This window comes from Vombatus ursinus, unplaced genomic scaffold (assembly GCF_900497805.2).
Source record: "Vombatus ursinus unplaced genomic scaffold, bare-nosed wombat genome assembly UNPS02000577.1, whole genome shotgun sequence".
NCBI classification, from domain to species: Eukaryota; Metazoa; Chordata; class Mammalia; order Diprotodontia; family Vombatidae; genus Vombatus; species Vombatus ursinus.
In genome coordinates this window covers 25,371,126-25,395,677 of record NW_020940355.1, presented here as the reverse complement: position 1 = coordinate 25,395,677, position 24,552 = coordinate 25,371,126, and the positions used below count along the sequence as shown (strand labels likewise).

Genomic DNA, 24,552 nt, shown 5'->3' with positions numbered 1-24,552 from the left:
GTATTTTAAAGATGCTACAGTATATTTGAAAACAGGCATTATAGACAGTCTTCAGTGATTCCAATACTGTTCTCTTGCTTCTGAATTATTTTGTTTTTTCCCCCTTATGATACTAGTACATGAGAGTCCTAATTACAAATATTTATTTTAGGGGTAAAAAAGGGGTAGTTTATTTACAAAACAAATTAAATGTACTTTTTGGAGTTAGTTTCTTAGTTGAAAAAGAATACCAGATGAAGGGTAGGTATAAGTCTAGTATCCTATCGTCACCTCAAACATGTTAATTTGATTTTGACTGAAAGATTATATATGAAGGCAGAATTAGTGCCTTACTTACATATAACAAGAGTAATAGGTGTACATAGTAGGACTTGTACATAGTAGGAGTTTACTAAAAAATAACTATTTTTATTTTGTTTTGTTTGAAAATGTTGCATTTGAGCTGCCGCAATCAGTACGTGTATGGGTGATATTTTTGACTGAGCTCATGAAAATGTAGTTAAATATTTTCAGTTGTATAAAGTAAATTAACTTTTTTTTTATGTGTGTGAGTACTGTTTAGAAAAACACTGCCTCTGGGTCAGCTGTACACACATTCCTTGGACAGGTCTTTAAACGAAAGAAGTATTTTGTTGTAAGCCAAGAAAGGAAAGCAATGTGAGAATTCTGTATGCTATTGAAGATCGTTTAAAAATGCAAAAGGCTCTCCGTTCTGTTTGATGTGGATAAGTTGACTGGACTTGTTCAGGAAGAACATTCAAAGTGCTTTGTGCATTAATTTATGTCTTATTTCTCTTAAAGCATGCCAAAAATCATTTGGGGGCAGGCACCAGTACAGCAATGCATTTCACTCTCTTTTTTTTGCTTTCAATGATAAATGTATTTTACTTTACAATATGCTGTTTCCGTCCCACAGTTATATTTACTGAGCAAATTACTGCCAAATTCAGTCAATAGTTACTGGTCCATGTTTGTTTAAAGCAAAAGTTTAAAAAGCTGGAAAGTCTTTTAACTTTTTTCACTGGCTATTAGTCAGTTTTATGTTATGTTACACCATCACTGGTCATTTTTCATTAATCAGTGGCATAGGGCTTATCCTTACCAACAAGCCAGTAAAATAATAGGAAAAAATGACTGAAAATTCTAATTCAAATAAAAATTTTCTAAATTAAAAAAAATCCTCTAAATTTGTTTTTCTAGAAAAACAAAAACAACCAACCCCAAACCTAGTATTGCTGTGGAAGACACTGCAAGAGGTATTTTATGACATATAAAATATAAATACGAAAGCAATTTGGGGACCTTTTATTAAGCAATGGAAGCATGAATTAAAAGTGTACAAATTTCTAGGATGGGATCATAATGACACCATTAGAAAGGAATTTTCAATTTGTTCTAAACTCAAACTCCAGGAGAAATCCTCACAGCACTAGAGATTATTGGAAAAGTATTGCTCAGGAGGAAGAACTTTTAAAAATGTTTTCCGGAAAGAAAGTCATTTTAGTAATACATTGGCTCTTAAATATAATATTCTTGTCAGCATATTCACTTGGGTTTGTTCGCAGATTGAATATGCATCACGTTAAATATATTTAAAATGCAACAACTATGCAAATTAGCATGGCCCCACACATTCAGGATCTGAAAGAAATCAGTCCCAGCACAAATGAAATTACCCTGTGGACAAGTAGGAATGCAATGAAAAATTGAAAATCCAGCCCACATACTTAGCAGGGCACCTTTCCCCCAGAATAGCTATTTCACTTCACAATAGGACTACCATGTGATTTTCGTTTTATTCTCTTTCATGTTTTAAGACATGAGGCTAGGGAGAGAGAGTGAAAGTGGAGATGACATGGCACAGTGGATTGAGTCTGGGCATAGGTTTGGAATCAGGAAGTCCTGGGTTTAAATTTGGCCTCAGAAACTTACTACCTGCATGACCCTGGGTAAGTCACTTAACTTCTGTTTGCCTCAGTTTCCTCCATTGTAAAATGTGGATAACAGCACTATACAAATACTATTTATTATTTATTATTAGTATTTTCTAATTGAAAGAAATACAATTCTTACTTAGGACAAGTATCTTTTGTATTAATAATAACATAATAACAGCACCTATCTTGCAGGGTTGTTGTTATAAGGATCAGATGAAATAATTGCAAAAAGAATTTAACACAGTACTTGTTAAATTCTGGCACCTATATAAATGCTTTTTTCCTTGCCCCTTCCTCATCCTTGTGATTTCAAATCAGAGAATAGTGGTATGACTGGGAGCAGGCACAGTGAGAGTACAGAGAAAAGATTGATGGAGCGATAGTTGAGGAGAAAAAGTGAGAAACTATGGAGACACAGGGAAGCCAGAATCCTACTTTTGGATTGGGATAGATATTAAAGAATTTTTGAATGGATTGCTGTGTATTAAATACTTTTGTGAAATCAAGCATTAAGATCTCCTACACACCAAGATGCTTGCTACATGTGTGACCTTGGACAAATCTTTTAACCTCTCTGGGCCTCAGTTTATCTAGCTCTAAAACAAAATGAGTTGGACTAGATGACTTCTAAATTGACTTCTAGAAATAAAATTCTTCAATAATAAAAGCCTTTAAATTAGGGGCTGGAAAATTTGTGTGACCTGCTACCACTGAGTATCAAGAGGTAAAAGGAGCGGTGGGTGGGATCAATGCTACCCATATATTATGGCCCATATCAAATGACTGGATAAAATTATCCACCCAGGCAAAACTTGGTAAAGAAGAGTAGCTTGTAAATATACATTAATATACATTAATAGGATCTCAGAATCTAAAGTTCACTCTCCACATTTTGCATGCTAAATGCTAAGAATGCTAAAACCCAGAGAAGATAAAGTGGCTTACTCAAAACCACCTAGCTCTTGGTCAGGTATCCTGAATTTCTGTTCAGTGCTATTTCCATTACAGCACAGGTATTTTTATACGGATGGGCTGCATCTCCAGGCTTTCTACTCCTTATTCCCCTTCCCTGCGGCTCTTTGGCTATTTCATAGCTCAAACTTCACCCAAGGGTAGGCAGGAGGAAGAAAGGGTATTCTCCAAGGCGATCTGTTGTGCCCTGTTTGCTGCTTTGGCAAAAGGTTCTGGTTAGGAGAAAGGTCGAATTTACTGGCTAAAATGAGGTTTTGGAAATGATCTGTGGATTTTAATTATTCATGCATTCCTCATTCCCCTGTTGTCATGACTAATCTGAAGTCTACTGTAAGCCGTCCTGGCCGGGTCACGTGAGAATGGATGCAGCCGAAAACTTGAACATCTGGTTGGAAGTGAACTGAAGGAAGGCTCTTGTGAATAGAGTGGGCAGATGAAGTACTTCAAGAAAGCATAGCCTGAAGATGTCATAACACTGTGAACAGCTGGGATGCAACTGGAGCCCAGAGGACAAGCTGCCAGGCTTCCATCTGACATGGGGGTGGAGCTTCCTCAATCATCTTATCTGCCATCATATCAGATACTTATTAGATGCATGTCTCTGTGGTTGCTCCTTAGAGGAATTCAGTGGAATACAGAAGACAGGTGGTGAGGGACCTGCCCTATGGGAACTTCCAGTCCTTTACTGGTTTCATACAAAAGCAAAGTGCTAAAATGAAGAATTTAAAAAACCTGGGCTAAAATTTGCACTAATTTGGGTTGAGGTGATGACTGGGGTCAGCGGAAGGCTGACGTCAATTTGCCAATGCTGGTTAAGAGCGGGGTTCTGAAACCATGGGAAGTGATATCATTGGTATGTGGTGTCTGTCTGAAGTCTTACCAAGACTCAAATGAAAATCTGGAGGCCAGCTAAATGTGAAAAACTAAGTGGATAAGAATATAAGTATCTAAGCATAGATTTGGCAGGTAGTAAAGGAACTTTGTCCTTACCTTTTGTTTCTGCTATGACTGGGAGGAGTCTGTGATACTGCTGGACAATTTTTCAATTAAATGACCTAAGGCAATGAAGATGTCGAGCAGTCGCATGAATGGTTAACACACAACAAAGGCTACATTGTTGTTTCTGAAATAAATTAATACTGACATTGGAGACTCCTAATTCAGCAGCTAAGTTTTGAAGTGCATAGACAGAATGTTAGACTTGGAGTCAGGAAGTACTGAATTCAAATCCTGATTCAAACTCTTACTAGCTACAGTGACATCCCTTCCCCATACTCCCTCTCTAACCCAACTCACATCTTTCTTAAGCTCTGTTTACTCATTTATAAATTGAGGATAATAAAAATGCCTATCTTATAAGGCTGTTGTGAGGATCAAGTGATATAATATTGTAAGATGCTTTGCAAATCTTAAAGCACTACACAAATACTATTACTTATTGTTATTATTTTCCAATTGAAAGTAGTACAATTCTTTTTTTTTTTAATAAGGCAATTGGGGTTAAGTGACCTACCCAAGGTCACACAGCTAGTAAGTGTCAAATGTTTGGTCTGAGGCCGGATTTGAACTCAGGTCCTCCTGATTTCAGGGCCAATGCTCTATCCACTATGCCACCAAGCTACCCCAAAAGTAGTACAATTCTTACTTAGAACAAGTGTCTTTTACATTTTTTTAGTAGCAAGAAGAAAAACAGTTTACAGAGTTTTTGTTATTGGAAAATTCGAGATCTACCACTTTAGTACGATCCCAAGTGGAAAGGAGTAATAACTAACATTTATGTAGATACTTTACATATACCATTGCATTTAATCTTTCTAACTACCCTTTTTCCCTATTTTACAGATGTGGAAACTGAGTCAGAGAGGTTAAACAATTTTCCCATGGTCACATCATTAGCAAGTAGCTGGTGGAATTCAACTGAAGCTATTCCTAACTCCAAGTCCAGATCTCTTTTCACTATAAGATGAATCTAAAGATTTGGATGAGGTGAGAATGCTATACAGTGGGGTAAGACACAGTTAAGGTTGCTAGAAGATTTTCCAGCTAGAAGTGTTGGGGAGGGGCTGGACTCTTTCTGGCTGGAACAGATAACTTCAACAAGCTCTAAAAAAAAGGAGTTATTAGGTCCTGACTCCCCCGTCAGAGGCAGCTAGGTGGTACAGCGAATAGATGGCTAGCACTAAAGTTAGGAAGACCTGAGTTCAGATGGAACCTCAGATGCTTACTAGATCATTGACTGGGAGCAAGTCATTTAACCCATCTGCCTCACTTTCTTTATCTGTAAAATGGGGATAATCAGAGTACTTACCTCCCAGGGTTGTTTTGAGAATAAAATGAGATAATATTTATAAAGGGCTTAGCAAAATGCCTAGCACATAGTAGGTACTTAATAAATACTTTTTTATTGATAGATTAAGTTGGGACTGTCTCAAGGAGGCAATAAAGAGCCTCTAAAGATTTTTGAGTGAAAAAGTAACATTAATAGACCCAAGCAAAAAAAAAATATTAGTCTAGTAGCAGCCTAAAGGATGGAATGACAAGGAGCCAATGAAGGATATAGAAAAGGAGTTAGCAAAGGAGAAAGGGCTAGGAAATATGTTGCCTATGAAGCCAAAGGACTAGAGAAAGTCCAGTCCAAAGGAGTTGTCATCAGTGACAAGTGCTGCAGAGACAAGCGAGGACTGAAAAAAGCCAACTAGTTATTAGGTGGTTATTCTTGAACTTTCAGGGGATCATTTCAGTAGAGTTACAAGGAATAATCAGTGAGTCTGAATAAGCATTTATTGAACAAACATTGACAGGCAACATGCTAATCTCTGGGGATACACAGAAAGCATTCAACATGGTTTCTGCCTTCATGAAGCTTACTTTCTAATAGGAGAACCAACATGGAAATAACTGTACATACAAGAAATATTGAGTATAAACCGAAGGTCATCTCACAAGGAAGGCCTGGGGGTTGTTTAAGGGATTGAGGAGGAAAAGGGAGGTGAAGGCCTGTTGCAGAAGATGGGATTTGAGCTAAATCTTAAAAGAAGCAAGGGAAGCCAGGAGCTGGAGGTGAGGTTGGAGAGCACTAATAGTGAAAAGGTAAGGAGGGGTTGAAGTATTCTGTGTGAGAATCCAGTGTTGCTGAATGGTAGAGTGCATAGAGGAACATAAAAGCATGTGAAGACTGGAAGGGCAGGAAAGGGTTAGATTTTGAAGTACTTTAATCATGCTAGAAGTCAGATTGCAAGGAGTTAAGGAGAGAGTAAGGGCTAGGACAGGAAGGAGGTGAGAGCATAAGGTACAGACAAATTTCTTCCTAAGTTTAGTAGTAAAGGAAAGAGAATTTTCATTGGTAACTAAATGAAGTAAAAAGATCAAGGAATTTTTTTTTTTCAGATTAAAGAGACGTGAGCAAGTTTGTAATTTTCTCTTTTTAAGTGAATAAAAATTTGCTTTTATCATTTCCAGTCTTTGTTTGTGGCACTCTATTAAGTAAATATCTTTGTAAGGTTCTATTCCATTTTTTATTTCTTTTCTCTTCCCTTTTATTTCTAGCCTATAATAAGAAAGTTTTGTTTCCATTTGAAGAATGTTTTTACACTTTTAAATTTAGAAAATGTAAAAATTTTTGGACGTAGTAGTTTAATCATTTGCGTGCTCAAAGTGATAGAAAATTGAAAATCAAGTATGTGTGATTTTAGTTTAGGATTTAGAAATAAGGATTTGGGTAGGGGCAATTATCATTAGTCCAAAGGTATTTTCTCCCCTACTTATGTCAAACTGATTCTGGCAAATTAGGATCACAGCCTTTAGAGCCAAGAGAGATTTTAGAGATCAAGTCAGATTCTCTCATTTTACAGGATGAAAAAGACTAAAGCCTAGAATGTGAAGTGACTTCCAAGGTCAGATAGGTAATAATCAGCAGAATCAGGATTTGAAACTCTCTTCTCAGACTGCAAATTCAGTATTCTTTCCATGACCCCATGCCTGTCCAGTATTAAAACCATCCAAGCTATAAATGGTTTGTAATTGGCTCACTAGTTAGCCCTGCAGAGTGTATACTGAAGTGTTTATTGAAGTTTTACTAAGCGAAATTGTCCCAAGATTTCACAGCCTTCTAATAAGAATAAAAATGTAAACTCTGACTGTGAGGACTTTTATTAGTAAGGCTGATGAGCTGTTTTTATCTACACAGAGAGGGGAGAATGGAAAAGGACAATAACAGATAATGAGATTGGCATGCTAAAAAGGAAAGCAAGAATATGAAGAGTTTCTGCAATTTTGTTTCAAGGTATTAATTTGCCACTGCCCTCTTTTAAATCACACCAGCACAGAGGTAGGTAGCTTTACAAATAAGCTGCAAAAAGATTAGTGATTTAGAGGGAGTGGAGGAAACAAGGGAAGAATATTGTCAGTATTTTTTATATTAGTAATTTAAAAAGGTAGTTCTCTTTTGTGTCATTGCTTTTCCTCCATTTACATTAGCAAGACATAATATTAATTTTCTAAATTGGAGCCAGGAAAAACATCCGTAAGGTTTGGAAGTCCTTTCATAGCAGGATGAACTAAACTGGAGCAGAAAAAGTACCCTGTCACTAAGACAGGGCAAACTTCCCAATTTCAGTTCGATTGCACCACTACTAGGTAACTAAACGGAGAATGTATATGTATAGGAATCTCTGATTCCTCTGCCCTACTTTTGGCAGGTCTATGACCTTATTTCCTGGTGTTTCCTTTGCTTGATTTAATGAGTGGCTCTTGGGGAATTCAGTTATTTTAGTATTGGAGTAAATCTTCTGAATGGTCTTATGACAAGGGAGAGAAAAAGAGGTCCATATTAAATCCTGGCCAGAGTCCCATATCATTTGCTGAACTGGGTATTGCTCCTATCAATGGACAGTTCATTGCCTGGGGCCTGGACATGTCTGTTACAATGTCGCTAATTTTAATTCCCCCCCCCACCACCAATTTTATTTTGTATTTCAATTAACAAGCATTTTTTCTCCCTTCCACCCTTCCCCATTTAAAACAAAAGAAAAATAAAAGAAAAACAAAGCCTATATAACAAATATGAATAAATTTGTTACAACAAAACAAATTCTAACATTGACCACATCCAAAAATATGTCTCATTTTGTATCATGAATTCATCACCTTTCTGTCAGGAGATGAGTAGCATAATTCATCGTTGAGCACTCTGGAAACATCATTGGTCATTGCACTGATCAGAGTTCTCAAGTCTTTCAAAATTATTTTTCTCTACAATATTGGTACTGTAGAAATTATTTTCATTTCACTCTGCATTGTTTCATACAAGTCTTCCCATATTTATCTAAACTCACTCCTTTCATCATTTCTTAAGCACGTGCTAATTGTAGTTCTATTTCATTGACTCATAACTATTTGATCTGTACAGATAACGGAAATCAATTTAGGTGCTACCCTAACATGCTTCCAAATGTAGTACTAATGGAATCTCAACTATTATTGTATTAATAGGATCAATTATTGAATGAGTCAAGCCTCCCAAAATAGAAAATGGGTTTGGAGAGAGGGTGCACTATATAAAGGCCAATTTAAGATCATAGGATTGAAAGCTGAAAAGGAAATTAGAGATCATCTAATTGTGAATGAAAGCACAGAATCTCAGTGTTGGAATGAATCTCAGATGCCATCTGGTCCAACTCATATCGAAACAAGGATCACCTTCTACAGTCTACTGGAGCCTGTGCCTATGTTAGAAAACCTCCAGCCATAGGGACCCCAGTTCCTTCTGGGACAGCCTATTCCACTTCTGAATAGCTCTGGTTGTTAGCTTTATTGATGTGCAGAATTTATTCATAGTTCTATATTTTGCCCTTTGAGGCCAAAAGTAAATCCCTTATCCTCATGACAGTTCTTTGAATAATTTAACAGTCATAGTGTCCCTACCAAGTCTCCTATTCTCCAGATTCTTTCAACCAATCCTTAAATGGCATTATCTTGAGGCTATTCACCATACTGCTCTCCCCTATGGAATAAACTCCATCATGGACATAAATAAATTATGAGGTGATCTGACAAGAGACAAAGCAGAAATAACTAGGGAAACACTGGGGAAATCAACAGGTCTTCACACTTACCTTCTGATGGGCAGGTTTTCTCTATAGGTTTATGATCTATGGCATGTACTAGGAAGATTAATAACAGTTCTGGGCTCAGAGCCAGAAGATTTTAAGTTCAAATCCTGGTTTTGCCATTTTCCTAACTGACTTTAGACAAGTCACATCACTTAAAATAGTGGAAAGAATCATAGCCATAAGATATGTGTTCAAATTCCAACAGTGCTTGGATAAGAAATAAGCTTGGATATCCATAAGCTTGGATCAGTCTAGCTTCCACCCAGCTGCCAAAGTGATCTTCCTAAAGAGTAGGTCTGTTCATGTTACCTTTATACTTATTTAAATCCAGTGGCTTCGTATCACCTTCAGGATCAAATATGAAGTCCTTTGCTTGGCACCTAAAGCTCTTTACAACCTGGCCCTTTCTTACCTTTCCAGTCTTTTTAGATTTTATTCCTGTCCATAAAACTGCATGGTTCTACTTGTTGTCACTGTTACACTCAATACCCCTTCTCCCATTTTTTACCTTTGCATTGGCTGTTTCCAACCCTGGAATGTTCACCTTCCTCAACTCAGCAACTCAGAATCCCTGGCTTCCTCCAAGACAATTTAAAGACCGTACTCCACAGAAAGACACCCCTGGTATCCTCAGGTAGACACAGGCAGCCTAGTGGCAGCATGGATAGAGAATTGGGCCTGGAGTCAGGAACACTTGAGTTCAAATTTGACCTCAAATACTAACTGGGTGACCCTGAGCCAATCACTTAAGCTTAGCCTGCCTCAGTTTCCTCAACTGTAAAATGACCATAATAATGGCACTTACCTCACATGGTTGTTAGGAGGATCAAATGAGGATAGTATCTGTAAAGTGCCTAGCATACAGTAAGTGCTTAATAAATGCTCATTCCCTTCCCAGCTGTTAGAGACTTCCTCCTAAGGTTACTGTCCATCTATTCTGCAATTATCTTCTATCTTGGACATGTTGGACATTAGAAATGAAACTCCTTGATGCCAGAGACAATTTTTACCTTTATCTGTATTCTCCAGGACCTTAGCATAGTACCTGGCTCATAGTAAATGCTTGGAAGAAGGCTTGGTGGTCATTTCATTGTCCCCCTCAATCCATTTTACAAAGGCAGAAACTGATGGCCAGAGAAATTACTTCACAGAGACAGAAATAAGAACCTTAGCCCTCTGACTCCAAACCAGGTATTATTTCTACTTCTAAAGTACAGCTCTCCTCAGTTTCCTAGGACCATAAATGTAGGGTTAGAAGGGAACTCAATGGCCATTTTCCAGATAAGGAAACTGGGGCCCAGGAAATTTAAGTGACTTGCCCCAGGTCATATAGGTGGTAAGCATCAGAAGCAAGATTTGCATCCAAGTCCTCTGACTCCAAAGCCAGTGTTCTTTCCATTGTACCATACTGCCCCGCCCCCCAATATCTCATTTGGAACCTGAACGGTTGGACTAGACAGGGGTTCTTAACCTTTTTTTGTATGTTATGGACCCCTCTGACACTCTGTTGAAACTTACACACCCCAACCTCAGAATACTGTTTTTAAATAATTGAAGGAAATGCTAAACAGCAGAAGTTAGTGAAAATAATGATGTCTTTTTTCCCTGTTCAAGTTCAAAGACCTCCTGAATCCATCCCAAGGGGTTCCTAGATTCCAGGTTAAGAATCCTTGAACTAGATGAATGATCACTAAAGTGCCTTCCAGCCAGGAATCCTCTCAGCCCATTGGTACATTTTCAGGGTAAACATTTACACCTTGTAAATCTTAAAACACTTTGCTTTGTTGATTATCTAGACTTAAAGGAGAAAATGTCAATAATATTAAACTTAAATAAATAAATAAAATTAAACTTAAGCGTGTGTCTGGTGTACATTCCGCCTCTCCCCCCCCCCCAAGTCGGTTGTTAAACATTTATCAACATGCTCCTGCTTCCAGCTTTAAGTCTTGACCATAGGTTCCAAGGCTGTTTGCCTCGCCTGTAAAATAGGAGTTTTTGCAGCTCCAGACAGAATTCCTAGAAAGTTGTCTGCTCTCTTTTCCTCCCTGTTTCACTCCTTTCAACACCTCGACCGTGCAAACTCATTCCCACTACGGGGCAGGTCCACTATCCCGAGCTCTGCTGATAGGCAATGAGGACCAGCTAGCTAGGAGATGCCGCTCCTAGCTCCAAGTGCCGGAGCACACGGCACCGGAACTGAGCTAACCTGCTGGCTGAGGACGGAGCATGCGCAGTCGGGAGCCTCCCCGCCTTAAGAGAAAAGAGGGACTGAAGGCAGCCCGATCGAGCATTCGACTCTCGACTACGGGGCGGATCGATGCCCTCTGGCTTAGCTGTGGGCGGAAGTGAAGAGCTTCGCGGAAGCCACAGAAGCGGCGACGGCTGCTGTGGCAGCGGCGGCGGCGGCGCAGGTACCAGCCGGAACGGGGTCGGGGTCGGGGTCGGGGTCGGGGTCGGGACCTGGGATAGGACCTGGACCTAGCTCTGGATGGAGGGCACCGTAGGGCAGCTGCGGGATGGAGAGAGGCCCCAGCGGGTGGCCGGTCTGGTCCTAGGCCCGCTGGAGGCGACGGAGGGAAAGGAAAAGGCGTCCCAGGCTTGGTCTTCCCTGCCCTGCCCGACTGTGAGGGGAGTGGCCGGCGTCTGTACCCTCTCCGGAAACGGCGGAGGGATCACTGGGTATGGACCGCAAGGTCCTGGGTTCAAATTTTGACCGGCATGTCTTTCCCTGTGTAATCTCAGACTTGTCACTTCGCCTCTAGGGGCCCCAGTTTCCTCTTCTGTAAAATGGCGGGGGTGGGGTCCCTCTTTGAGGTCCGTTCTTGAGCTAAGTTTGTGATCTCCACCCCTCCCCCCACTCTATCGACTCACTTGGGGGGCGGGGCAGTGGAGGTATCCGCAGCTGTCTCTTCACGCACCCTCTAGACATGCCTCCTCCTTACCTGAGCTGGGGTGGGGGTCCTGGCCGCTCCGGAGCTTGGTTGTGGTTGGTTGTGGTCACACCCCCTTCTGCTGTCAGTTCCTCCCCCTGCCCTCGCCCCTAGTGTGAGGTTGTCATCACCGTGGCTGTTTCCTTGAAGGGCTGACTTTGATTTCTGTAACTGTGCAAGAAGCCGGACCTGAGTAGTGATTGGCGCCTGCGTAGGCTCAAGCCCTTTGAGAACTAACATCTGAAAAAAAAAAAAAAGCTAAAAAACAAAAAACCTTTGTTTGCTTTGATTGGCGTCTAATATAAAAGCAAATCACTTAGTTTCTTGATCTAACCCCTCAAAGACAGAAAATTCTTAACCTGTTCTACCTCAGCTCTTACAGTGTTCTCTGTGAGATGTGCTTTCCTAATATCTAGCAAGTTTATTCTTGAAGACTTACCCTTTAAATGGCCAAAAAGTAATTTACATATTTTTGCAGAAATAAACCTGATATTTTGAAAGTTTTACATTATGTGAAAGACCTTTTAGTATATGAGTAAACTTGCAAAGAATTTAATTTTTTTTTTTCTCAGGGATGATGATGAGCACCTTAATACTATGTGTTGCACCACACTGAAAGTTCCCTACTGGTAGTTGTGTGTGGTTTGTCCTTCTTGAAAAGGGCCATGACATAAGGAAGATGATGCCATCCATGACTTGCAAGTGAGTTGCATTTGAGTGAGGGAGGGCAGTGTAAAGCCACCAAGTCTCACTTTCTCTTCCAGAGCCATCTGGGTCCAATGGCCAGATATAGATCAGGACAGCTGGAGATGGCCCAGGATGTAGTGAGGGACCTTGGCCTTTTCAAGCTAAAGTCTTTCTGAATTCTTACTTTGACTGAGGCAACACCCATCCAGTGATTAAAGATCAACCTTTGCAAAGATGTGTATTGGTTATGTGTATTGTTAGTTTACGCAGAACTTTTCTCATAATAATCCTGTGAGATAGGTAGTACAAGTATTAGTAATCCCAGTTTTACAGCAAAATAAATTGAGACTCAGAGACTTGTTCATAATCGTGTAGTTAGTAAATGGTGGATCTGATAGGAACTTGGGTTTTTTAGTCCAGTGTTTTTTCTACTGTACCAGAAATTATGGGGAGAGATTTGTGATAAGTGACTATGGCAAAAGAACTGAGAACTAGAAGCTTTCTAGCTCTCAGAGATAGTAATAGGTGAATCCAAAACTCTCTGCTTACCTTCTTGGGTGAGAAGTTTCAAATTTGGATAAATAGAATTTTAATCATATGACTGAAAGGAAGCAGAAGATGCTCTGCCACTCCCAATATAACTCCTAAACATTTCTGCAACAGAATTTTAATATTAATGCATTTAGAACTATTGTCCTAGAAGTTATTTCGTAATATTTTTCGAATTGCTTTTGAGTACATGAAACAGGTTTAGTATGCAGGAGACAATGGGGAATGTAATTGATATTCAGTAAATTGAGCTGGATAGGCATATAGTTGTCAAGTGAAGGTAATCACTGAAGGAGGTTAAGTATAGGTATTAAATTAAATAATTTCATTCAGTGGAAGTGTCTTGCCCTTGAGAGAATTGCTGTTCCTTATACTTCAGAGTCAGAGAGAGAAGACAAAGGTAACAAAATCCAACCAGAGTGTCCAGAATTGATTTTCTAAATGAAAACATCATTAATTTATATGTTGGGATCCAGGGAAAGTTTGAGAGAGGAGGGAGTAGAATATAACTAGATGGAATGAATGTTCTATTGCCATTAATTAACGCTAGAGCAATTATTGGGAATACTCAACTACTTAACACCATATCCCTTTCTCTTCCATTTGTCCTTCCCTTATTCTTCTATTCCCTGCTCTTTTCCTCACCTATTCTTCCTCTCATATCTTTTCCCTCTTCCTTTCTTTGAGTCAGTCAGAAATATTGTTTTAATACAGGTTATGTATAATATCTCACATTTTTGCGGGAGACTTTTCATGATCCCTGCAGTTGTCAGTACCTTCCCCCTAGATTATCTCCTTTCTACTGTGTATGTATCTTGTATGCATTTACAGACATGTATATTGTCTCCCTTATTAAAGTGGCTCAGGTCTTTCCCTTTCTTTGTATCTCCATAGCTTAGCATAGTGCAAGGCACACAGTATGTGCTTAATAATTGATTTATGACTGATTTTATAGCACTTTAAAATTTACCAAGTATTTTTCTTATAGCTGCCAGGTGAAATAGTTATTTACTGAAGGCGGTTGGGGTGGCAATGGTGGTGTATTTGAAATAACTCTGAAAGAAGATTCCTGTTTATTGATTAGATAATAATTAAAAATTCCTCAGTGGTGGTGCTGCCTACAAATGCAATGAATTAAAAAAAATCCGAGATCTCTAAGATTGAGACTTGATCTGTATCTTAAAGAATGGGTAGTATTTGGATAATTGGATGGGTAGAAAGTGAGGACTTTGCAGGGACAAATAACATGAGCAAAGGCCTGGAAAGAGGAATCGGCATAAACTCTTTGGGAGATAGTATGATGTACCTTTTAAGGTTGATTAGGTAGAATAGGGTCAGAATATGGCAAAAGTCAGCCAAAGGAGTTTGACCTTAATTTGATAGACAGTAAAGAATTCTTGAAGATTGGAACTATTCTGGATGTGTTAAGCATTCCAGTAATGCCTATAGGCATTATTTACTTCTCAAGATTAAAAGAGGTTACAGATTCTGGATTTCTATAATTCAGATTGTTTTTTAAATGTATTTTGTTTTTCAGCTCTATGATTTACTGTCTTCTATTGTCTGATGTTTCTTTATACTGATAGGTGGCTGAATTTCATGACATTTACAATGTGTTAAATTAAATAACTTTCTAGGAATTCTGTTTTTCTTGAAAACTAAGGACCTTGGATTACTTTGTCCTGGTTTTAAATCTGACATCCAATGATAGCTCTATGTGACCGAGGTAATATTTTGCTACAATAGTATTTCACTGATCCAGAGCACATCTAAGAATCAAGAAGGGGGAAAAAAGGCCTCTTAAGCCTGAAAATTAATGCTCCAAAGTCTGCACTAAAATTCCCTTTACTAAAATGCATTTCTAGAGAGCTACTGGTAGTCATTATTTCTTAATTCTTACTTTACATGAAATTTTAATGTAGTTAGTTTTCTGTTTCCAAAACCACTGGAGATTAGAACTAACAAATTAGAAGTGGGCATAGGGGACAGACAAAAATAACAGTTGCATGGAGAAGTGACAACTTAAAGAAGACAGAAAATGAAAACAAAGACAAAAACTCATAGGGACAATTTAGTATAGGGACAACACTTTATACTTTCAGATGCCTCAGTAGTTTCTGAAAGAATCACACCATCTTACAACTTGGTATAACACTTGATTTTTGTAAAGATAATCATTAGCAGAGAAGAGGTTTAATATACTTTTACTTAGGAAAGAGAAACATTATACATTTTATTTTTAAAATGTTATTGATGCCTTTTGTTTTTTAAACCAGTTACTTGCTGTTAGGCACCACTTTCCCCTTAGTGTAATTCTCCCTTATAACATAAACAGTTAGACAAATTGTATGCACCCTTTCTGTGGGCTTCCACCTTTTTCTTGAGAAAAGGGAAACATATTTCATTATCCATTCTCCAGGAAAACGATTGGTCGTTACAGTTAATTTGAATTTGACTGCCAGGGTCCTTAAAAACTTCTCAAGTTTCTCTGAATTCCTCGTGTTCATAGTTTCTTGAAATTCAGTAGTAATCTATTGAATTCATATGCCACTGTTTGTTCATTTATTTCCCCCATTTGATAGGACCTACTTTGTTCAGTTTTTTTTTTTTTGGTTTTGTTACTAGAAAAATTTTGCTATGAGTATTTTGGCATATGGGAGGCCTTCCTTTTTATCTTTGACTTCCTTGGGGTATATGCCCAGTAGCAATATCATTGAATCAGAGAGTAATGAGTCAGTTTTAGAAAGATTTCTATCCTTTATAATTAAAAGAAGACATTTTTCTGTGTATGTGGGTAAACTTCCAGAAAGAATAGTGTATACTTTGTCTCACCACCTAAGTATCCTTCAATCCATTGCTGTCTGAATTCAGTCTTCATATTCTACTGCAAGGGCATCAAAATGTAATTGAAACATGTTTTTTTTTTTTTTAATTTTTTTTTAAAGGCAATTGGGTTTAAGTAACTTGTCCAGGGTCGCACAGCTAGTCAGTGTCATGTTTGGTCTGAGGCTGGATTTGAACTCAGGTCCTCCAGACTTCAGGGCCGGTACTCTATCCACTGCGCCACCTAGCTGCATCTGAAACATATTTAACAAAACAAATAAAAATATATATAGTATATAGTATATATATAAAGTATATAGTATATATATAAAGTATATAGTATAACATAGAAAATATTAATTTGTGGTTTTCTAAGTCGGTATGTGGACAGCAGGGATCAATTTCTATTGACACCACTGCTCTGCTAAGACTGTTCCCCTCTTCCCCTTCCAACCCTTTTCCTTACCCCCCACCTTCCACCCCCAGGTCATTGTTGATTTGCTTATGGCCAAATTCAGTGACTTTTTTTCCGTCTTCATTCTCCTTGATTCCTTAGCAACATTTGATACTGTTGACTACCTTTTGCTTTATCTTCTCTTGGATTTTTTTGATAACTGTATTCTCATTTTCTTTATCTTTTTGAGTACTCTTTCTCTAGTCTGCTGATTGTAATTATATTTCCAAGTCTCTGTCCTAAGCCTCACTGTATGATCATATTTGATGAAATATGGTGATTCTTTTTTACTCCTGTGGACTATTATCACCTCTGTATGTATCACACCTTAATGCCGGGTAGATAGAGATATTGTGCCACCGAATTAACCTAAACATATCCAAAATGAGTCTTTTTCTTCTTCAAAATCTTCCTCGTTTGTAATTATTTTTATTGATGGTACCATTGTTCTTCCAATCATCTAGACTTAAAACCTCAGAGACAACATTGCTTGAAATGCTGAAACTTAATGATCGCTTCCCTATGTATAAAAGAATCAGTGATCATCTTTCACTTGATGGTTATTGACATTCTTATCTTTTAGATTTCAACCTGAAAAACACAGAACAAATGTCAGAGCTTCAGAACTGGAAGGGACCACAATAATGGTTTAATCTAAAACATACCTGAACAGGAATCACCTTCATAATATTCTTAACAAGCAGTCATTCAACTTGCATGTGAAAATATCCATAGCATGCTATCTTCAGAGATAGCCAGTTCCATTTTTGAATATTGATAATTGTTAAGGAGTTTTTATGTGTGCATTTTTCCTATAGACATATGAGGCCATGGGTTTTATTGCTGGCTTTCTTCTTGGATATAATTTCATGTGAATTACTAGCCTTCTCCTGCTGTTTTTCTTACAGTGTTACTGTTGTAGCAGTAATGTTCTTTCTTCCAGAAGTATTTTGAGAACTTTGCAACATCTTCCTCACTCAGTGACTTCTGTTTCTCATGTTGGCCACCTCTTCTATTTAATGGGAATTTTGTCCTTTCTTAGAGATCTTCTCATTTTAAATGAGGAATTCTCTGAATTCTGCCCTCAACCCAATCCTTGCAAAACCAGAAGAACCCACCTCTCACATTTTGTTAATATTGAAGACGTGTTTTCTAGGCTGAAAATGCGTAAGGTTCAGATCTTCAGTTTCATAAAATAATTTTGTTACCAATTTCATTTAATCTATGTTTTAAATTCTGTACTTCTCATTTACTTAAAATGAGGGATACCTATGTTATCATTTTTTAATTTACCTTTAACCCTGAGGCCCCCCCATCAATTGATCAGGTCCTATAAATTTCTCCTATTGGTCCCCTCCTTTTCCACTCCCACAGTTACCTGTTCTAGTTCAGGACCTCATTGTTTCTTACCTTAGCAACTATAATAGCTTCTCTGACAACAATCTTAACCCCTTTCTAGTCCATCTTTCACAATGCTGCCTAAGGCTTCTTTGATGCACAGGTCTTTTCCCATCCCAGAAGCCTTCAATGACTGCTGCCTCCTACCCTTCTTCCCACTATCCCCACATATGTAGTTGTCTTCTAGCCAGACTATACTAGTTGTTGTTCCTCAACTTTACCTATTTTCTACTTCAGATTTTTATCTAGTACTCTCCACATCTCTGCCTGCTACAACCCACCAAGAGTACTTAATGCTTGCTTTTTGGATTGGATTAGAAGCTACTATAGGATCCACAGGAGTGATTTGCTTTTCCTACCTAACTTTAACTCCACCCCCACATCCCCAAGCCAATGCTCAAGCCAATCCAACAAGCATTTATTAAGCTCCTTCTTTGTGTAAGGTACTGTGCTGGATGCTGGAAATTCAAAGCCAGAATGAAGCTTGGGCATCTGTCTTCCACCATCTACTAAATGATACCCTTCTTGTCTCTTGTCCCAGTTACAAAAATTCCTAGTTATAGCTCTAGTGTTTCTCCTTCCATATCATTGTGCTTCTGGGTCCTATTTTTGTGATTATTCTTTTGTTCCCTCATAACTTACTACACCCATCCCCTATCACATGTCCTTTTCTTATAGAGGATTGCTGAATATCATAAAAATCTATTGAGGATTTATAACAAATTTAAAAAAAACCTTGAAGTTGATTTTTTTTGAGAGAAATGTGAAGTGGTCAATTTAGTTACTTTTGAAAATTTAATAATTAGAAACATAAGGGAGGAGGGAGAAGACAATAGAATATGAAAGAGAGTGGAAGAAAAAGGAAAACCAGGTAAATAACTGAGTTAGGCAAAATAAGAAAGGACAAAGGGAGGTAGGTAGAGGAAAAGGGCCTGAGATAAGATGAACCAGAATCTCTGGTCCACATAGACTACAGAGATCAGAATCTCATCCTCTTCTCCCTGCCCCACCTCCCACTCTTATTTTTCCAATTAATCTTAATGTTTTTTTTCCTGTCTCTCTTTTGCTTAACTTTTTCTAGCAAACTATGTGACTTTGAGGAAGTCGCTTAACGTTTCTTGGCCTCAGTTTCCTCATTTATAAAATGAGGGAGTTTCCTTAAAATGATCTCTAATATCCCATCTAGTTTCTACTGAATTATTTGATTTTAATGCTGAAGTGTGGAATGTCAAGAATCCTTACTAAGTTCTTCAGCTGTTAACTTGTACTGGTGTTTGACTCCCTTGGCCCTATTAAATCTGTGCTAGTAATGCCATGAGTCCTTTCCCCCACCCCTATTCCCTATTATGTTATAGCAAAGCCACTTTCCAGGAAATTATTTCTGTCTAAGATCTGATGTCCTGTTGGTATGGATATTTTTCACTCCCTCCCTTAAAGTATTGTTGGTATCACCTCAAGGTAGGGGTAACTCCTTGGCACCAGACCTCAATTAAATTGAAGCCTGTTTAAAAATTACTTTATGAGAATTGACTCTTCTCACAAACCAGATGTTCTTTACCCCATCCTTAGGAGTTCATTTTGATTATAGGTGGTCCCCAGTGTGTAGCACTGTTTTAGGGAGTACCTCAGGACACTTATTTTAGTCCATAGTGTTTTTGGAGAAGTTGAACCTGACTCTGAGTAGGTTAGGTCTGTTCTCTTTCTTTGCCCTGCAGATTGTGTTATTTGATGAGATGGACCTAATAGTCTGTTTCCATCAAATTTCACCACCTGAAAACTTCCTGGGGTGCTCTTGTCCAAGGATTATTCTGGGCATCCTTTAGTCTTTGGATTTTTCTTGGGATTTATGGTAGAAGGATCTGTTGACCTACCATCTCAGAAACTAATTAATTAATGGAAATAAAAGTGACCTATAGGCTGGTTAGGGATGGTGGTGGTGTTTTTCTGTCATTTTTCAGTTGTGTCCAACTCTTCGTGATCCCATTTGGAGTTTTCTTGGCAAAGATACTGGAGTGGTTTGCCATTTCCTTCTCCGGCTCATTTTACAGATGAGGAATTGAGGTAAATAGGTTTAAGAGACTTGCCCAGTGTGACACAACTAGTGGGCATCTGAGGCCAGATTTGAACTCAGAAAGATGAGTTTTCCCGACTTCAGGCCCAGGACTCTATCCATTGCACTACCCAAGTACCCTAAGGATAAATAGAAATTTGGAGTCAAGAGAGTGGACTTTGGTCCTTGTAGCTGAGTTTTTGAGGACTGAAGGACAATATATAATGTCCTTATTCATTTTCTCAGTTCTCTTTCAAGCTTTTTCACTTCATAAATCCCCTTAGTGGTGTCATCCTTGGCCTCCCCCTAGAGTCGTTTGGTACAGGAGTTACTTTGGATAGAATGAAACTAGCCCAGGGAATGGTGTGTGGTGGTAAGAAATTTATTTTATGACTTAAAGTCTATTTTCAAGTTCTTATTTTTATTGATAATTAACTTTTTTCATACTTTAAAGTCTGTCTTTAAAAATGAATAGTTGTAAAAAGTACCTGTTGTAAAAAGTACCTGTAGATGAAGTCTGGATGAAATAATTACCTTTTTTTGTTTTACCAATAAACATTTCAGAAAACTAAGGTTGTGATACTTATTTTAAAAAATTTTACATTTTAAGTTGTTGCTTAAGTAAATTGCATTTTACAATTGACTACAGTTTGCTTTGATCCTTGAAAAGATGCAAAGGTTATTAGTTAAGAAAATTCACCAATAATGGCAATGATTGTTAATTTTACAACAATATACATATTTAAAATGTAGCCATTTATTATTTCTTTTAATAAAATTCTTTATAATAGTAAAATTTTATTTTGACATATGATAGATAGAAGGTTAATTGATGTTAAATAGATGCTTTGCTAATCCTTCATCAGCCACTAAATTGGTGTAAGGGGAGTACAAGTCATTACTACCAAAGGCCAAGACCAGTATGTTTTCTTAGCTAGGTTTATGGATTTTTCCCCCTTTCCTTTTCTCTAAACCACACAGTATCCTAGCCAGCTGTAGATAGGATGAGGTGCACACATACTTCCACGCCCCCTACCCTTTTGGTGCCTCCACAGAGTGACAGCTTCTAGATGTTGCGTGCAAGAGAGTTCAGCTGGTCCTGTGTGGTCTGAGTGTGTGGTCTCAGACTTAGCTGAGAGGCTGCTAACAGGGTGGATGAGAGAGCAACACTGTTTACTTTAATTTATTTCGGATGCCGGAACTGTGCCCAGAGTTTCTCCTGAGCTTGATTCCACAGTTAGCAGCTCCAATCCCTCACAGCTGCAGTATAGTCTGAAATATGTAGTCTCCCCCTCTACCAGTGCTTTTCTCAGAATCTGCTTCAGGTCTAGCCTGTTAATCCTTTGTGACTCAGAAATGTTAATGGTGTTGCTGAGTGCTACAATTTTTTGCTTTTATCATGTTAAGATATATGGCTTTGGTGAAGTATCTTTTGAGGTGGGGAAAAAAGAAAATAAAACAAGCATTTTAGAACGTTAACAGGCTTCTGTTCCTTATTGATCATACAAAACACATAAAAACATGGATGAAATAAGTCCATTCAAGACATTCAAAAGGCATATATTAAACACTTACATGTTCCTGACCCCAGTGCTAAGCACAGGAGATAAAAAGAAATGCCAAAACATCTCCTGCCCTCAGAAAATAATCTAGGTGTTATGTAGGATATATTTTAGAAATTTTAATAAAGTTAACCATTTTAAAGTTGACTATTGTTTTCTTGACCTCTGTTCTCAGAGAACTGCATTGATTTTGGTGTACTCATTTATGATAAAAGTGATTTCATTTGTCATTGTTGATATTGGCTTGATTTAGCATGTCAATGTGGTAAGACAAATGAAATTTTATTTTCATGTAACAGTATGGATACTCAGATATTATATTTTTCCAATTCTTCATTATAAGTAGCTTACTAATGTTTTCTTGATTTTTCTTCCCATAAAATATAACATTTCTGTTGAAATTGATCAAATCTTTCATCATTTAAATAAACATCTGTGTATTCCTAATATCATTTGGAATTTCAGTATTGTTTAGCTTAATTCACTTCTTGTCTTCTGGCAGGCAGACAAGAATGGAATTGATATATTATTTGGAAAATCTTGGCTACTAAGAATCTCTAGAAGAGTTAATAAATATAGGCTATTTTTCTTAGTTCCTTGGCTACTTTTAAATTTTGGTTTGTTTATTTTAAGTTCTCTCCAAATAAATTTAATGGTGATTTTCTTTTGGCTTTGAATCTAAAAATTTCAGGAATCAATTAATGTCAAGTATTAATTAGAGTCTCTAATTACAAAAGGCTTCATGATTGACATTTGGTGATGGCTATGTTGCAGTGATATCTAAAAAGATTTTTGAAATGATTTTTAACTATAGGTTATTTTTATCTTTGTTTAGAGTCAGAAAGTAGTGAATTTTAGGTGGGATGCAGTGGGGAACAGAATGGTTCCTTGTTCAACTTAAAAATAATTTATTTAAATACATGTACTCACTTTTATTTTTATATTACTGTTCACATTTTCTTGTTATCCTACTTTTGTCTTTTAACTCTTTTCCCCTTGAAGGTAGATTCACATTTTTATGTGATTTAAGATGTTTTGTGTTTATTTGTCTCATAGGCTATTTTTATGAAACCTTCCCATCTCATAAGGACAGCTTGTTAGGATCTCATTTTCCTGAGGTGTGGGTAGTTGATACTATTATTGCTCTGATACTTGTTCGGATAATTTTTTGTTGGGGATAAAAACCAACAGAATAACAACAGCAAGGCAGTAGAACCAATCTGATGCTCCTCATTTCTGTACCTGGATGTAAAAGCCATACCGTAGAATGTATTTGTTAATCTTTATCCCATGACTTTTCTTTTTAAATTTGGTGGAATCCTCCTCTTGTGCCTCATTGTAGTGTGGAAATGGCCATAGATTTTTAAAGGCCATGCCAGGAAAGCGAATATTCTGGAAAGATCTGTCAAACTAGAAAGACTCAAAGCACCATCTGTTGCAAAGATTGTGCTTGCTGCTTGAGGACCTACCTTACTAAGTAAAGGGAAGTTCATTATCAGCAAGTTAGTCACCAGGTGAGGAGTTCTTTGGCCATGGCAATTGAATCCACCACAAAGTAACCAACACATAGTACTTTAAGGTTTGCAAAGTACTTCTCATACTTTATGTCATTTGCTCTTCATAATAATCCCTGGGACAGTATTGTACTGGAGATATTTTTATTGCTTTTTCACAGTTGAGGAAACTGAGGTTCATATTAAGTGATGTCCTCGATCACACTGCTAGTATTAGATATGGTATTTGAGAAAATAACGATAGACAAATAAATATCTGTTCAAATACTAGTGAAATGCTGGTTAATTTGAAAGCAAACTATATGTGATACAAGTATTGTCTCCATTTTCAGAGAATCGTAGTTTCAGACTTTAAGGAACCACAGACATTATCCTATCTAGTTCACCACTCCGCCGTCCTCGAGGCCCCCCCTCCCCCGTTCATTCCAGCAGATCAAGACACATGTCTGGAGAGATGCCAAGTGATCTAGCTAGGGTTCTGGAGATGGCAAAGTGCAGAGCATAGATTTGAATTCTGGTTTTCTCACTACAAGTCCAATACTCTTTCCACTTTGCTACATATCAGCTTGTAATATAATGAGATAAAATAAGAGCTCATAATTATATAATACACCCTGGTTTACAGCAGCAGTGTCAAACTCAAGTAGTAGACTACACATCAACTGAGAAAACAACAAATTAACATTATCTTTGTTGTATTGTGTTTTTATTTATTTTGTTAAACATTTTAATCTGGTTTTCACTTTTTGCAGGCAGTGTTTGACCCCTCAGGTTTACAGAATGTTCTATATGTATCATATCCCTTGATCCCTGTAACATCCCTGAGAGGGAAAGTAAGAAAGATAATAGTAACCCTATTTTATATATGAAAAAACTGAGACTAATAGAGGTTTAATAACTTGTCCTAGGCCCCACAGCTGGTAAGAGACAGAGGCAAGATTCAGAGAATAAGAAATGGAAAAATAACTATAAGATAGAATATGATAAGGAGAAATAAAAAGGTCCAGACAAAGATACTGTAGGATATATAGGATGTCCCAAAAATTCTAGTGCATTTTAAAGCGATTTAAAATGCTTATTGAAGCTTTATGCTTACTTAAGCTTTAATAGCTTAAAATACAGGAAGACTTTTGGGACATAGTGACAAGGAAAAGAGTGAATTCTCCTATTTCTGAAAGAAAACTTAGGTTCAGAGACTTTTAGGGACTTGCTAATAAGTGTCAGACTTGGATTTGAACTTAGATCTCATTATTCTATGGCAGCCTTCTGCTTTTATACCACCTTGAATTGGTATTTAAATATTTTATTATTACCCTCAAATTTTTTTTGTGGTGATTAGTCATAGAGTATCTGTTTGGAGCTGTTGCTTGAAGGTGACAGCTCTTAAGATTTGTCTAAATGGAATGATTTTTAAAATTGATAAATATTTACTAAATTAAGTGTAATTTCCATTAAAAAGGGCTTTTATTAAATACCACAGAAATTTGGGTTGAACTGGGAAAAAGGAATGTTTTGTTTTGTTGGGCATTGGTTTACTAATCCTTTTATGCAAAGGAGTTGAATACT

At 37.6% G+C, this 24,552-nt stretch overlaps 1 protein-coding gene across 2 annotated transcripts in view; it reads left to right on the top strand.

The window, feature by feature from the left end:
* Nucleotides 1-11,365: 11,365 nt before the first annotated feature.
* The window catches only part of EXOC2 (exocyst complex component 2), a 231,880-nt gene continuing 218,693 nt past the window's right edge, over nucleotides 11,366-24,552 (top strand). Inside the window, exons 1-2 of one of the 2 annotated variants that reach the window (XM_027841975.1) lie at nucleotides 11,387-11,430; nucleotides 12,522-12,651. The gene's annotated coding sequence lies outside the window, so the exon portion shown is untranslated. Of the gene's footprint in view, nucleotides 11,431-12,521; nucleotides 12,652-24,552 lie in introns of both variants that reach the window. The other variant, XM_027841894.1, reaches the window with a different exon arrangement.